Here is a 17531-nt window from a genome sequence, read left to right on the forward strand (position 1 = left end):
ATCTTCTCCAAGCTAAAGAATCCTCTTCTAGATACTATTAAACTTGGAGAATCTGAAAAAGGGTGCTTGCCTTCTGATAATAAATATTGTGAAGCTGTAGGGGATGGTCTCAGCTTCAATCCTTCATTAGAGATCAGTGTAAGGAAGCAAAGGTCTATCAGAATCAAGTTAGCTCCTGCCTGAGAGCATGACTAATGGCACAGGATCAGGGCCATTGCATTTCCTACTGGTGATGTTAGATATGCCTTGAACAAAATATCAGTTCCCAAACAGCTGAAGTAGCTTATAAATCAACACTTTAATCTTTTGCCTGGCCCTTTTGTTTGCCTCATTGAGTAAGCCTTCCTTCAGGCTTGGACACTAAAGGAAATAGTTTGCTGCAACTAATGTTCTGTCTACTTACCAGATATCATATGGACTCCAGACTAAGCTCATGTGCACAGAAATCAGATACTTAACCTTTCACTTTTTAAATATGCATCATATGTGCAAGCAACGTATTTAGTATAAAGTGGCTGGGTGACAAACACAGAGGAAGGGACTCTTTTCTGAAATCCCAATGTAACAGGAATAGGTGATAGTCACAAAATACTCTTCCTTACTAAGGGGGAAGATAATTTAAGGAACTGATGTTGTGTCAGTTTTATGTCTTCTCCCTTAACACTGAGAACTCTGCATCAAGCTGTAATGCAAACTGTATTATTAAAAATGACTCCATAGCTATACACAGCAAGACAGTTATGTCCTGATGCAATGTATGTCACCCAAAGAATGTCACACTTTGTTCTTCTCCCTGAAGTAGTTAGAGTTATAAAGAAGTTCTGAAGTGTTTTCACATGAAAGAATCCGATTCTAATGAATAATGACGGGTTCAGCCAGCAGGCTGCAAAACTCCTGAAAGCCTTTTTAAAGGTCTCTTCAGAAAAAGACTACAAGGAAAGTGAAACACATGGATGTTTCATGGTGTTGGAGTCTTAACAATTGGTACATCTCCCTCTGCATTATTAAGGTGAGTTCTCACCACCAAACTTTCTTCATAAGACTTCTCTGTTATGTGGAGGGTGATGTTATATATGAACAGGAATAGAAATACTTCTTATCTCACTTTGGTACATATGTGATGCACTGCAAAACTTTAAAACATTATAAGTAACCAAGAGAATTTTAACAGAGGTATTTTTTCAGAGTTTTTTTAAAGGTTGTTTTTCTATTATAATCCATATTCAGCACCACTAGAATATGACACGTTGTGAAGATCTTGTCAGCTGAGTTCACTACACAATCCACAGGCTCTTTTAGTTCCACTGCTATATTTCTTTCTCTATAAGCTTCCTACAACAGGTGGAACTTCCCTCATAGGCTTTCCCTTCATAGTCTACAGTCAACCGCAAGGATGGTAGAAGTCAGTGATTCTGCTAACTAGTTGCTGATGTGTCTGCAAGTCCTTCATTGACCCTTTTCTTGTTGCTGATCACATTCATCTTTTGATCACATTCATCAAGACAAAAAGCCTAATATAGAATCAAGAAGGAAGCTGCCTTCTAAGTCAGGAGAGCAATGCGTGGAAGTCCATTGGTGGAGGAGGAAAACAGCAATATGCCATGATATTCTCTGCTTAGATACAAACTCCAAGCAGGAAGACTTACTGAGCTGGGCCACTATCTTTAAAATATTGCAATTCCTAGAATAACATAATCTTATTTCCTTATGATCATTAGTTGAACAAACAGATGCTCAGAGACAGTTTATTGAAGGTAAGGTGTACATATAGTTCAAAGGGTCATGAGGCTTGCTAGACAAGCTGTGGGTCCCATGGCATGACAGACCCTCTCTGTTAGGCATGTTTCAATGTTTACTTAGTGTTCCTCATTTTTAGTGTTTCTAACAATGAGAAAATCCCAACAAATGGAGCTCACATGTGCTGTTATTCTATCAAAACAAACTATATTATTCTATACTAATTATTACTATTATTACTATTATTACTATTATTCTAAACTATATATTCTATCAAAACAAACCTCATCCCTAGATATGGGTAAGGCGGACTTCAGGCTGCTCGGGGAACTAGTCAGCAAGGTCCCCTGGGAAGCTGCTCTTGAAGGCCTCGATGTCCACCAGTGCTGGTCACTCTTTAAGCGATGCCTCCTAGAAGCACAAGAACAGGCAATTCCTAAATATCGCAAGTCAGGCAGGCGGGGCAGGAGGCCGTCGTGGCTGACCAGGAACATTCTTATGGAGATTAGGCGGAAACAGAGAGTGTTTCGCTACTGGAAGGAGGGCCAGGTGACATGGAAAGAATACAGGGATGCTGCTCGTGTCTGTAGGAAGAAAATTCGTGTGGCTAAAGCACACCTAGAGTTGAAGCTGGCTGTGTCTGTGAGAGAAAATAAAAAGGGTTTTTTTAGATATGTGAATGGAAAAAGGAGAACTAAAGAATACATAGGGCCGCTCCTTGACAGGGAAGGTCTTCTCACAGAGGATGACATAGGCAAAGCAGAGACGCTTAACGCCTTCTTTGCCTCTGTCTTCAATGCCGATGATGGGCTTCGGGACCCAGGGTGCCCCGAGCTGGAGGACCGGGACGGTGGGGATGACAAACTCCCAACCGACCCTGAACGTGTGCGGGATCTGCTACTCCACCTGGATCCCTACAAGTCCATGGGTCCGGATGGGATTCATCCCCGGGTGCTGAAGGAGCTGGCGGACGTCATCGCGGAACCTCTCTCAATTATTTTTCAACGATCCTGGGAGTCTGGAGAGGTCCCGGTAGACTGGAAGCTGGCAAATGTTGTGCCGATTTTCAAGAAGGGTCAGAAAGAAGACCCTAGCAATTACAGGCCTGTCAGTCTCACATCAGTGCCTGGTAAAATCATGGAGAAGATGGTTCTCGAACATATTGAGGCGCACCTGGGGGACAAAGCAGTCATTGGTCCCAGCCAGCATGGGTTTGTGAAGGGTAGGTCCTGCCTAACTAACCTGATTTCCTTTTATGATAAGATCACCCGTATGGTAGACCAAGGGAAACCAGCTGATGTGATTTTTTTGGACTTCAGCAAGGCTTTTGACACGGTTTCCCATAGGATCCTACTGGACAAAATGTCCAGCATACAGCTAAATAAAAACATCATACGATGGGTGAGCAATTGGCTAACGGGCAGGGCCCAAAGGGTTATGGTGAATGGGGCTGCGTCAGGCTGGCGGGCGGTCACCAGTGGGGTCCCTCAAGGCTCCATTTTAGGGCCGGTACTTTTCAATATTTTTATAAACGATCTGGATGTAGGAATAGAAGGCATTTTGAGCAAGTTTGCTGATGACACCAAACTTGGAGGAGTTGTGGACTCTGTTGAGGGTGGAAAGGCCTTGCAGAGGGATCTGGATAGGTTGGAGAGCTGGGCGATCGCCAACCGCATGAAGTTCAATAAGAGCAAGTGCCGGGTCCTGCACCTGGGACGGGGAAACCCTGGCTGCACGTACAGACTGGGCGATGAGACGCTGGAGAGCAGCCTAGAAGAGAGGGATCTGGGGGTCGTGGTAGACAACAAGTTGAATATGAGCCGGCAGTGTGCCCTGGCAGCCAGGAGGGCCAACCGTGTCCTGGGGTGCATCAAGCACGGCATCGCTAGTAGGTCGAGGGAGGTGATTGTCCCGCTCTACTCTGCGCTGGTGAGGCCTCACCTCGAGTACTGTGTGCAGTTCTGGGCAACACAGTATAAAAAGGACATGAAACTGTTGGAGAGTGTCCAGAGGAGGGCTACGAAGATGGTGAAAGGCCTGGAGGGGAAGACGTACGAGGAACGGCTGAGGGCACTGGGCCTGTTCAGCCTGGAGAAGAGGAGGCTAAGGGGAGACCTCATCGCAGTCTACAACTTCCTCGTAAGGGGGTGTCGAGAGGCAGGAGACCTTTTCTCCATTAACACCAGCGACAGGACCCGCGGGAATGGAGTTAAGCTGAGGCAGGGGAAGTTTAGGCTAGACATCAGGAAGGGGTTCTTCACAGAGAGAGTGGTTGCACACTGGAACAGGCTCCCCAGGGAAGTGGTCACTGCACCGAGCCTGACTGAATTTTAAGAAGAGATTGGACTGTGCACTTAGTCACATGGTCTGAACTTGGGTAGACCTGTGCGCTGTCAAGAGTTGGACTTGATGATCCTTAAGGGTCCCTTCCAACTCAGGATATTCTATGATTCTATGATTCTATATTTTGAAAACTTATTAAGGCCCTTAGAAGCCAACTCTTTTTTTTAATTTTATTTTTAAATAATTAGTAAAGGAGCTTAGTTGCATTAGATGTAACTACTTGACTTCTTTCTTTTGTTGTCTTCCAACTTGTATCTCCTTTTTCTGTCACAATAAATGACAATAAAAATAAATGACTGGACAATGAAAGCATGTAGACATGCCTCTAAATGTCCCACCTAGTAAAGAGTAAACTATAGGCACTATTTTTACTTGTCCACATTTTTCAGAATTCACTGGTTTTTGATTTGGAAGGTGAAGGTGGGTTTTAAAAATTTTTATTTTTACTTGTAAGGTTGACAGAAGCAAATCCAAGCCTACAACTAACCCGTACTGTGCATGAGGACACATGCATACTCCCAAACCAGCCAGGTTGCTTGCTTGTGTGGGTGACCTGCTTGGGACATTATCTGAAACATTGCTGTCTCTTGCACTTTTACTACAGGTTTTCAATGAGGAAGAATTTCTGACAGATATTACAGGAATGAAATGAATTCTCTTTACTTTTGTAAATCCATTTATTCCTTCACAAATAGTCAATCTGATGTTTTTTTTTTTTTTTATTTTTATTTTTTTTTTATTTTTTTTTAGAGAATACCAATCTCCCCATCTTCTTTCTGGAGGAAGCTGGGGACATAGGATCTCCTCCAAGGCTGCCTAGTTCAGTGAATTTAAATTGGACACCTAAACTAACTTATGCAGAAGCCCCAGAAGAAAAGCTTCCTGACAGCATTGGGAGTTAGATGGTGTCACTGATTATTCTGCTGTTTCCTAAAATGTTTCCTGGACTATTTCAGGTAGAGGGAAACAGCTTGCATTACTGCAAGAAAAAGATTAAATTAAATTGCTTAATAAGAAAAATGTGTATCTTTTCCGACATTTCCAGTGCTTGATGGTGCTACAATAAATTTTTCTGTTTGTCCATATTTTATGGAGACAGGAACGTGAGTAGAATTGATTCTAGTAAAGGAATGATAGACCTAAGAGACTAGAGATTCAATTCTCATTTGTTGGCTCTTGTATCGTGTTGAGTGAGAGTTAGCTCATTTCATGAAGCAATTCCTACAAGTCTGGGCTCCAGTGCTGCCACTGTAGAATTTGGTAGAGAGTCTGAGAAGCTTTCAGACCAAGCTATTGCCGCAAGACCATAAGGAATACAAGCGTAAGGAAGAACGAATACATGTGCATGTATGCTTTAACTAAAAAATGCAAATTAATAGAAGTGCCTTCTTGATGACACAATCCAAATGACATTTAATGAAAGATGGTGTATTTTGATGTGGCAGGCTTAGAAAGGATTTCAGTGATAGTTATGAAAACAAGACACTAAAAACCCCTGTGAGTGAGTTACTGATCTGCATATGAGTATCGTATGACACTCAAATAGATGAGGATAATCTACCTCCCCAGAGGAGTAATTGTATTTTGGAAGGTGGACAAAGGAAGAAAGAACACTCTTGATCAGATGGCACAGCGTTTTTTAATTTCTCTGAAACAGCAGGCAAAGTACTGAGAAGTGTCACAAAGACTATGAAGAAAAAACAAAACGTGATAGTTGCATTTTGTTTCTAAGGACTTTTTTCTGACTGGCTGAATCATTCTCAGTGCTTCAGGAATAACAATTAGATAAGTCTCCCAGGGATCTGAAGTTTTCTTAACATCTCTTGCATAAGGAATTTGGGAGTGCAGGGCTCTCCCTGGCTATTCTTTTGGAGGGAGCAAGTTACAGTCATTTGGTTTCTGTTTCTAGTTCTATGCTAAGTAACTGGGGGTGGGGGGTAAGGTGGAGAGGCATTCATGCATATCTATCCATGTATATCTATACCTGCATCTATTTATTCGTATGCATACATGTATTACATTTCCTGGTAACAACAGGTACAAGATGCATTTAATTCAACAGTTCAGAGTACAGAAATAAAATAAAATAGCATATACTGATACTATTACCAGTAAAAAGCAAGAGCATACGCTGTATTTTATGTCCACTTTAGAGAAATCATCAAGTTCTTTGGTATATCTGGGACTGCATTTTAGAGTTCAAATATATTTGCATTTCATGGCCACCCTTTCCACTGCTGGAGCTGCTCTGCCAAACATCATAAGGTGCTTCAGGGCAAAGTCTGATATGGATCTCTTCTTGTCTTTGCCTTAGTGCTACTGTGGTACTTCAAGAGACTGATAACTCTCCTTGTATGAGTGACACATTTCACCCAGCTGCCAAGCACACAGTTCCATCTAGCAAAAAACCCCTTGATTTCCTTCAGAAGTATTTTTTACTATGAGCTGACAGTAACAGACAAACGTGGGCTCTTAAAATACTGCATTGTTCTTCTAGCACTGTAGAGTAAAGGTAGTTAGGCTTTATGTGCGCATGCCTGAGGGAGAACGAGAAAAGCTCCAGATTCTCCCAACATGCCATCTACTTGTCAAAATGACAGCCAGCTGACATGGATCTGTATTGTCTGCATCCTGAGAATTCTCAGTGCTATTTCTGAGTTGTCCTCAAAATAGTTACTCTGTGCAAAGGAGTTCACAGCACACTGAAAAATCCTCCCTGTACCTAAGCAGTCTTTGGGAATTCAATGAAAGATTCACTCTGGGGCATTTCCTACTGAAGTAAGATAAACTACTCTGTATTTGCTGCTCATTGATTAGTTAATGACAGTTCGGCACATTGATGAGGGCCTTTTCTAGCACAAATAATACAGAATTCTGCACCCCTGGTCCAAGGGGATCTGCAAGGCATGTGAGGAGCCTTGGACTCTCTCTGTCAGGAAGCCAGTTAATGTATTTCATACTAGGGAACTGTGATTCCCCTTTGCCTTTACCCTTCTGTCTGAGATCTACCTCTGCTGAAAATATGCATAGAAATGTACCCACTTGGAATATGCACTGCAACTGAGCATGGACACAAACAAGAGAACAGTTGGTGTGCATGTGCCAGTCATGAAAAGTAAAATTATGCTTCTGAACTAAGTGTGTACTGGAAATTTTCATTCCCAGCTTAGAGGTCAAACAGACACCAGGCTGCTGTTCAGGGGAGAGCTCATCATACCCAGATGCCAAACAGTAAGTCATCTCTAGCACATGAGCAACCAGACTTTGTAAAAGAAAAGCAGTTTTGCCTGTAAAGCTGCAAAAATTTACCTGACACTGGGTAGTATATATGGAGAAGGCACCATCTTCATAGGAAGAAATCCATTCTACCAGCTTCTTATTTCCAAATTCGATGAAAGGTAAAGCTGCTGAAGGCAAAACATAGCAGCCCATTCCTCACTTGTGAGCTGAATAACAGGATTATGCTGAAGTGATTAATACTGTATTGGTTTCCTGTGCAAAGTGTGTAAATGAGACTAGATTTCCTCTCAGGCTAACTGGCATATTTACGCTATTTGAGGAGCTAGCAATGAGCTCTAAGGGTGACGGGGTATTTCTGTTAACTTTAGTTAGATTTATACTACAATATGTCTGAGAAGAAGACTTAATTTGTGCCCAAGGTACAGAACCCAGGAAATCTGTTCCTAGTATTTTCATAGACTTCCCTTGGGATCTCTAGCAAGTCTTATAATCATATTATTATTATTATTATTATTAATAATAATAATAATTTCTGGCACATGTCCATTGACGCCGGGGGATTTGGATTTTGTAGTTCCCTTTGAACAGCCACATTTCTGCTGCAATGCATCACAGCTCAGCTCAGACTTTTTGAAAATATAGGCCTGTGCTTTCACCTCAGGGAACAACACCGCCTCATGTTGCAGTCCTATGGGAAGGTAAAATTAATGTTTCAGAGGAGCTCAAATATAATGTGGCAATGCCTTTAAATAACAAAAATCAAATCAATTGAATTCTCATTGCCCAAACATTCCTAGCAAATTGGCTATTTTCTTTTTGCCCCCAAACAACTGAAGATGTATTATTAAAACTAAGCAAATACAAATGCTAAGTAGTATGAAGAGCTTGACTCATACCAAGAGTTAAAGCTGGAAATAATTCTGTCCTTAATCCACCCTGTATTGCCCTGTGGTAACATCAGCTGTCATACCAGAGGTCTAGTAGACTGCTTACATTCCCAGTAGATAGCAGAACAAACTGGCCAAGGCACATTTTTGCTGAAACATTCATTGAGCTTCTCATTGTGCTTTTACCTGACGTTTAAAAGATCACTTAAAAATGCAATTATTATTACCTGATCATTGCAATAAATTTGTTGTATAAATGATATATGGAAATGAAAGTTCAGGTTGCTTATGGAATACATGAACTGATTATTTTACCCTTTGCACATTTAAATAAAACTTGACCTGATCTCAGAAGCTTCAACTTGTAGGGTCTTTATATTCTGTCTTTTATTATTATTATTATTATTATTATTATTATTATTATTATTATTATTATTATTATTATTATTATTATTATTTTATTATTTTATTATTAATGTATTTGTCTTTAACCAGTGAATTCCTTGGCTTGAGGAGCTTTCACATGTAGAAATACCTAAAAAATATGCACACGATGCATTGTTATATAGTTGGAATGATTTTCAAATACATGGAAGAAATTTGGTCACTGAACTCTTTAAAAGTATGTAAATATTTTTCTTGCATATGTATACATAATATATCATGTCTGTAGTAAAGTTATTTAAAGACAAATCAGCATTGTTATACCTTTTATATATGTGGAAATGAAATTACTGGAGTCACTGAGGAGGCACTGCTGATGAGATTACTGAAAAGTGGAAGAATAAAATATATAAAACTTGAAATCCCTGTAAAATTTTATGACGTTTTTTCAGCATTGATAATGTGGATGAAAATAATGTGTATGCCCTGAGACTGCTGCAGTGCATAATTAACTGATGTCTCCAAGGCTGGATAGCAGGTAGTATCTCAAATGTGACTATTGTTGGTCAATGCCTGGGAGAGTTTTATACAGTCACTGCCGACAATAGTCATACTAATCATCCCTTCATCTTACACTACTAATTAGGAAACTGGCTTGCGACCAGTTAGAGGATGTCTTCATGTGTCTTCCTTTCTTCATGCATTAAGTTGGGTTTGCCCACCAGTGCCTTCTGTTCTGTTCTGCTGTGTTGGGATTATTCATCTGCCTGAAGCTTGAATTCATTCTCTCTATTCTTCTGTTGTGTCCTCACATCTGGACAATAAAAGACCCAGAAGCTATATACATGTATATCTTTGTACCACTTTGCTCTCTTCTTTTTTGAGGGACCTTTCAGATCCTCATGAAATGATTGTGTGTGACTTCATCCTCCAATATTGATTCACATAAAAGTGGCCAGCTTACACATTTTGTTTCAAGACCAGCTTTACAGAAACTAATGTTATGTCTCAAAGGAAATATATCTTTATGAGACAGATAACCACTACTTTAGGTATTTACGGGGAAAGTTAATCCAAATACACGGAGTTGCATAAGGCTGGGCATATTTTTCCCCATTTCAATTTGTTTTTGAGGCTTTAATGGAACTAAGTAGGTTAACTGCTTTTGACTCATTCTTGAAGCAGATATGAATTTCTCCCAGGTTAGCTGACTGTTTTCAGTTTACTGTAGTACTGCATTTGATTTTTCAGTTGATAGGAATGAAATAGTTACACTGTGTATGTAACTTCAGTGTAAAATAGGCAGAAAATCTGGTATGTCTGCAAGAAATGAGTTAATAACCAATGAATAGCATAAGAAATGAAGCTCTGGTACTTCACTGCTAAATTATCTCTTGCTCTGAGTTTCTTAAGTGCTTTTTTCACTGATCCTGTGCCCTAGGGCAGGGACATATATATATATATATATTTTTTTTTTTTTTTAAATTGTTTTTTTTTCAGGTTATATGCTCCTTATCAGACAGCTTTTCAAGCAAGTTATATTGCTGCTTATGATTATGTCAAATCTGTGAGAGTGCGAACTTTTCAGAGCATTGAGTTTACTTAAACCACTGCACAGAGAGAAAGAGAGAGAGAGATGACCTTGCAAAACTTCTGGTGCAGTTATGAGGTTACCTCTAATCCTGATCTGCTACAGCATTAAGTAAGGCAGATGGTTCTGGGGAAGGGACCTGAAGGATCTGGAATGGCTGGTTGAGGTACCAGTGGGTCAGTGAAGAGACTCTTGTAGCTTCACAGGATGATCCACAAAACCCCATGGGCTGACCTGTGTTAACTGCAACTGAAAGGGAAAGCAGCTGACAGTGCTCAGTCTAGACTAACCAGCTGAATAAATATTCAGTTCTTTAATGACTAGGTATGACTGAGCCTGAAATGTCACAGAGACTGCTGATATTTTTGCCTTAAAAAGGCACACTGTGAGTTGCAGTGACTGGAGAGCTGCCTGCTAGGCAGCTCAGATCTCTGGGCAGAGTCTCTCTGGCCAACCTCTACAGAAACATTTGGGAGCATCCTCACTTTTCCAAAAACAAGGTATTGTTACCCTGTGCCAGAGCTGTAACTTTACTAGGCGGATTTTGCTCAGTGTGAACTTCCAATCTGATGCTCTTTTACTGCTAGGCAGGTCCACGCCAACTAGCGTTGAATGCTTGCACAAGCTCTCGTCACAGCGGGGACTGCACTGCAGATATATCCTGAGGCTCCAGTTCAGCAACAAAGTACAATGGTCCACCCATGTCATTTAAGCTTGTTGCATGATCAGGACCTGAGCATTGGACATGAGTCTGTCCTGGAATACTGGAATCATTAAAATGCCTACAATGGCTTATCAGATAAAAATTGTATTGATGCTTTCTTGGTTAATTTCTGATAAATAGAGCTGTGATTTTACATGACCTTCATTTCTCCAGATGGCAGGTTTTTCTATCAAAGAGGACTACATTGCAGATGAATGTAATATAATTATGTAACAAGTTACACATAGATAAAAGGGTAAAAAAGGGTAAGCATTAGTAGACACCCTTAATAAGAGGGTGCGTTCCTTCACACTGACAACATCTGCTTTACTTCCCTACACCCACTTCTACAACAACTGATGATTTATTTTAGTTCTAATGCAAAAGTCAGATTTCAGATTTTAACTTTTAGTTCTGCATTTGTATTCAACAATCCAGTGTGAAAAGATGTCCAAAAGTCTATTGCAGCAGGTATGTGGACATTTGTCTGTTTGGCTAGGAAGGCTATTCATTCTAAACCTCTGTATTAAACTATTTTATTAGGACTGTAGCAATTAGTTTAAACTAGGTAACTACTGACACAGTTTAAAGCAACCACAATATTATGACTGTTGAAATACCATTAAGAGTCTCATAAACAGGTGAATTTATGCTATGGACTTTTCCCAAGGCTTTATTAGAACTTGCACATGAAAACTGCCATACCAAAAGCCAGCCTGCAGTTGGTTATTTTAGCCTAGGGGAAAATGCAAATGCATTTTTTAAAGCAAAAATTCAGGCAACTCAGAGTCATTACTATTGTAATGTGAAATGTTACAGTACTCAATGCATGTATGTTGTTCATTTGCACAAACATTGTATGATGTTTTGCTTTGTTTACTCCTCCATATACAATGGATTGTTAAAAACACTCCTTTTTCTTTTTTCTTAAATAGCTTTCTATTCACTGTTTGTAGTATGTACAAGTACTGTTCAACTAGAAGACTTGCCTTGAACTAGCTTAGTTTGTAGGCTAGATAGAAGTGGTCTCTGGGCAGGGTCAAAAGACAAAGATGTCTGTGTACATCAGCCTCTTTGCACCCAGGAATCATCACTGCTGCAAATGGTTTAAGAGTATTTAGAAGGTAGCAGAGTCGGATGCACAGTGTTTTTTCCTTGCAGGGGAATTTTGGCCTTCTGGATCTGGGAACTGTATGTTATATATCCAGGGGAACCCTTAAAATGATAATTTTCTGTGATTAGTTATTATTTTTTAATTTATACATACTTTTATTTTCTGCCTTTTGCTCACAGATTAAAGTTCTGACCTTGGAATATGAAGTATCACAGATTCTGACATGCTGTTTCACTGGCTTCAGCATCAGTAACTGCCACTACGGAAACCAAAAATCTGCTCATGCCTTCACAGTATTGAGCTCCAAAACCAAGATGTCCTTGGGAAGAATGGGAGCAAAGAGGCTTTTGCTAGACTTTTAGCTCCTTATTTATAAGCTTCACAAAAGATACTGAAGAACCTTTGATTCAAGAAACACCTTTTATCTGATATGTGACTTTAGCTGAAGTGAATGCTCATTTTTCAATTTTGTCTGGGGTTTATTTTCAGGTAGATTATTTTGGAAGAACTCTAGGTTTTTACTCACTACTGACGTCAATAATGCTGTCACCAGAATCCCAGAATCTTTTTTTTTTTTTTTTTTTTTTTTTTTTTTAACATGCTATACTTTTGATAGCAGCATAGGGAGATAGAGTATTCTCCTGGCCTTTTCACTCCCCCTCTTGTGTGTGGTATGGTTGGGAATTCTCAGTAAGTGGAGCAAGGACAAGACACAGGGGACAGAGTGGCTGTCCTCAGAGGGTGAGGCATTCATACCAAGTTCTACATAGTGGTAGGAGATATGACCACCTCCTGTCTAGAAAACACTAAAAGAAGAAAATGGTGATGATTCAGTTTGTATGTTCTCAGACAAGTGCAAAATGCCTCATAAGCCAAATGTAATCCCTGCGCTTGTCCTTATTAAATAGTGTGGGCATGTAATAAAACTCTGTGGGCTTCCTTGGTGCAGAAGCCTGTTAGGGAACACAGACAGATGGAAAGCTATCAGAGAAGACCTGTTTTTCCTCAGGCACCTCAGTTGTTAGAGCATTGGTGCCATGCTTCCAAGCTACCCTATGATATGAGTAATGATAACCTGTTCTGCTAGTGGGAGCAGAACAAGACAAGAAGGCATGGTGGGAAAGAAGGCACTTGTTCACTTTGTCTTCACAAAATATTGTGATGGGCTTATTAGGCTGAACAAAGAATCTGTGCACACAACTTCCTATAACTTCTCATGCTGAGATGAGATGACCTCTTTGGTGGTTCTCACAATTACATCTTTGGTCTCTGAGAATCACAAGCTGCCTGCTGCTGTCCAGCTTACATTCTGTTAGGTTGTGCTACTGGGAAATAATAACAGATCAGAAATGCTGAAACGACCTGCAAAGTCACAGTAATTGATTGCTCTTTGTTGCATGTTTGTGAGAGAACCAGGATCTGCATGACTGTTAGGAATACAGGACCACAAAGATTAGATGCACTGGCAGTTTTGTTAGTGAAAGCTTGAAGGTGTCCCTCTGAGCTGCTCCTGGCTTTATCCATTGCATTTGTATTTGCACAACCATTTTGTCAGGACAGAAGCTTAAAATCTCTCAGACAACATTGATTTGAAATATTACCTATACAATTTTACTAAAATACACATGAAGTGAATTTCAGTTAATACATTATTAATTTCGTTAATGTCAGATCCCTAGCAACCTCAGATATATGAAGTAATGCATGTGAATGTTTAGAAAATTTGTTAAATCTGTCTACTTTAATGTGTGCACACCTATGTGTCTGTCACACAAATGTGACCCTAGGTTTCTGTAAACACTCCTTAAGATTGATTCTTGGTACACTTTGAAGATAAGAGATTTATATAGTTTTTTCCATTTAACTGTTTATTTCCTTTTTCATGACCTTTTGTTTCTAATTCATTAAGGGAGCTGAAATTAATGCTTTTGCTAGCTATTTCTAGGAAAAGGCTCTAATAATATTAATAATATTAATTTAATAATACTTAAGATGGATTTTTCAAGGAACATTTTATTTATATTATGAAGATGGAATAAATAATTGCATAAGGAACAGAGAAGCAATTCCTGCTTGTCATGTTTTTATAGTCTTCATAATATTTAAAAGCTTTAAAAACTCAGGTCATAACTTTTGTGTACTGCCTTCCATCAAAGCTAGTTAGAATATATCTTAAAATGACAATTCATTAAGGTGTTGTCAATGTAGCTGCAGAGCTTTCTATCATTTTCTAAACTGTATTGCTTATATAATGAAACTAATAGCAAATAATAACCTTCAGTGACATAACTCTCTGCTATTGCGATGTATTTAGAGGGGAGAATGTAAAATAATGTGAAGTAATGATTACAGGAAGAGAGAACAAGGATTTACCCATCAGTTTTCTATGCTACTATAGGAGAAATGACTACTGCAGTAAAATAAACTGTATGATCTTTGTCACTTTGTTCTCAAGATGGTGCTAAAGGATAGCAATCCATTTTAATACTTTCAATTATTTTGGGAAAAATAAAACAAAATACATATTTTGCTTTGTAGGAATAGATGTTATAGATGAACTAATTGATTTCTTTTAATTTCTATTTCAAAACCTGTATATGTATGTGCACTTGGAGTGACTCCAGATCTATCATTTTCTGTTAAATAGGAAAAAAACCATTGAAACTCAGCTTCCTGAAAGACTGTTTTCTTAGTCCATTTTGTGACCATATTTCAAGATCATTTTTAGATGAAATTCTTATTGCTCTCTCCATAGTACATAAAGAAGTCTGCTTCATTAATTCAAATCCAAAATAAAAATACATTAGTATGTTGGATTTTTAGAGGGAAACAGGGTACAGGTCATATTTTTTGAATAGTTGGATTTTACCATGAACATTGTGAGAACCTTGTATTCTAAAGACAAGTGCTTTCTGCCACATCCCTCCTCAGGAGAAGTCATGAAGAGAGCAGATCCTCATGTCTTTTTGAAACTGGTTTAACTGATTTGGGGGAATTTATGTATGTTCGTTTCAATTAAATAGTAAACTGGTTTACTTTTTTTTTTTTTTTGAGTGAATGTGAAATGCTTGGTAAATCAAGTAGCTCTTTTATGCTTGAATTTTTTGGTGTTTTGCTAATGCTTATTTTCATATGTGGTAGTGACTGCTGTTGCCCACCTTGCTGTGAGGAATAAGTGATCTACTACATGTCTTACAGGCAGTTAGAGATGAAAAATTAAAATATCTCTCCACTGTATCTGTGAGAATATATTCCCAGTGATTCTCTTAGATGACTTTCACATGATGTGCAAAGCCAAATATACTGCCAGCTCACTTTTTTTTTGATGTTAAATCCCAAAGAGGCATTTTAACCACAACCGACTGCCATACAGATTTCTCTCAGTTTATGAGGACCAGTTTCTTCAGTTTTCTAAGACCCATGGGTGGAAGTAGCCCAGAAGTTTTACCAAAAAAAAAAAAAAAAAAAAAGAAAGAAGAGAATATGAATCTTCTTTGAATGTGATTGTAGTGCAATGAACACCTGCCACCACAACAAGTACAGAGAGCTCTGACAGCCTCCTTCATCTCTACAATGAGGTGCAGATATCTGTCATGCTGAGGTGGCTTGATGCTTTCTTTCTCTACTTTCTTTCTTTCTTTCTTTCTTTCTTTCTTTCTTTCTTTCTTTCTTTCTGAAAGTTAGTCTTATTTATTCATGGGATGGGTCAGAGCTAGCAGCAGAATCAGATTGCAGCTTTAGCAACATCTTTGCCCATCAAACCCATCGGCACTGCGTTTCAGAGCAAACTGTGCCTCTTTCCACTTGACTAACCTGATCATATAGCAAAGCCACTAGTACATGTTTAACACAGACATTGCTATTTTAGTAGATTTTGTTTCTCTAGTGCTTGGTTTAAGCAAGATGAGAGCTGCCTTCTGCCATTCAAGCAGTTATTTCTGTGCCTTACAAGGGAATCTGCTGCACTAGTATGGGATCTGTATTTTAGCTTGCTGCTCCTGGGGCGTACACATGCATCCCATGTATATCCTGTCATGGTACAATGGTAGACAGTTTCCTCTCCCTTCTAAAAAGAAGAGCTAGTATTCAAAAGCAACTGTATTAAAAGATCTTTTTAAAGCCAAAAAGTTAGGAAAGTTAGGACATATGTAATCAATAATATAGTCTCTAAATATTTATTTATTTATTTTTATTTTCCCTGGAGAAATCTCCATCTGCAGAAGGAATAGAATTTAGTGGGTGTGTAAGGCCTATCCGATGAAAAAGTTGGCTGGTTGTAGATCTAATTTCTCTTTCACTCATAAAATCCACTTGTGTAAAAAGGATGACATTGTAATGAGAAGACTATTTAGTTCTTGGTCCCCAACTCTCATCTAATTCTCCTATTTGAAAGGTTACAGAAATACTTAATTAAAATTCTGGTTGGCTGTCATTAAAACCACACACTCTTCATTTCCTGGTTGCTCAGTTGAGACCTGGAGATTTTGTTTTTAATCTTGGTTACCAACCTTTTGCACCTGACACTGCTAAAGTTTAGCTTCTTTAGCACAAAGCCAACTGGGAAGGCAGGACTGGGACCTGGGACATCATTAGTGGTAGCCCTTCTCTCTGATTTCTCTAGAGGTCTTTGGCAGGTAATTCTGAGCTCCAGTCTCAATTTCTGCCTGCAAGGTGAAGACAGCAATAACTTCTTTTATTTTCTGCAAAGTACTTTGACGCAGTGTTGAAAGCCCCACAGGACAACCCAGGAGGAAATGCATGAGCAGGTGTTGTGAGCTGAAGGTTGTCCGGGCATGATAAGTCTGGCTATTCCTAGCTTGAAAGCACTCTGAAACCACAGCTGCTTCAAGTCTTTCACTGCAGACTGATGGGTATAGAATATGTATAGACCAAATTGCTTTTACCTGCTAGTCTCATACTTCACTGTCATTTACAGATCCAACTGTAAACAGTTTCTCTTTTATGTTACTGGCAATGTAAGGTTTTAAACCAAAACAAATTCCCACCCAAGCAGTCATTCCACCACCATCTCCTCTGAACTAAACTATCTAATCAAAATTTGTGTAAGACACTTATACGTTCATATAAACACAAATTTGTGCATATATGTGTGTATATATCTATTAAGGTATTTAAGAAATATTTTGTGCACATAAAAATAACATTATTTTAAATGAAAAAACCCTCAGGTCTCTAATCCCTAGTTCATCAAATATTACCTCTGATTATGTGGAAAGAGGGTTAAAGAGGACATTAAAACCTGAAATTACTGAGCTGCTCATAGAAGTAGTTAGTGAATGTAGGCAATAATCTGTTGTTTAAAAAGCAAAATCCCCAAGGATTTTGAGTCCATGTGTTCACTGTGCATGCATGGCATGTATATCTAATAGATCAATATTTCACAGACAAAGAACAATTTACATGACAGACTGTAAATTATAATGGCTCCAAAACCAGCCAGTATAAATGGATTCTAAGCAGTGTGAATCAATAACAGACGATTCTCTAATAGCTTCCTCACTGCTGGTGGGA

The 17531-nt window shown here is 39.0% G+C and overlaps 1 protein-coding gene across 3 annotated transcripts in view; it reads right to left on the reverse strand.

The window, feature by feature from the left end:
• KCNJ6 (potassium inwardly rectifying channel subfamily J member 6) overlaps positions 1 to 17531 on the reverse strand; it is a 166439-nt gene that overhangs the window by 83430 nt on the left and 65478 nt on the right. The gene's annotated exons all lie outside the window — the stretch shown is intronic.

This window comes from Anas platyrhynchos, chromosome 1, assembly GCF_047663525.1.
Source record: "Anas platyrhynchos isolate ZD024472 breed Pekin duck chromosome 1, IASCAAS_PekinDuck_T2T, whole genome shotgun sequence".
Classification (NCBI taxonomy): domain Eukaryota; kingdom Metazoa; phylum Chordata; class Aves; order Anseriformes; family Anatidae; genus Anas; species Anas platyrhynchos.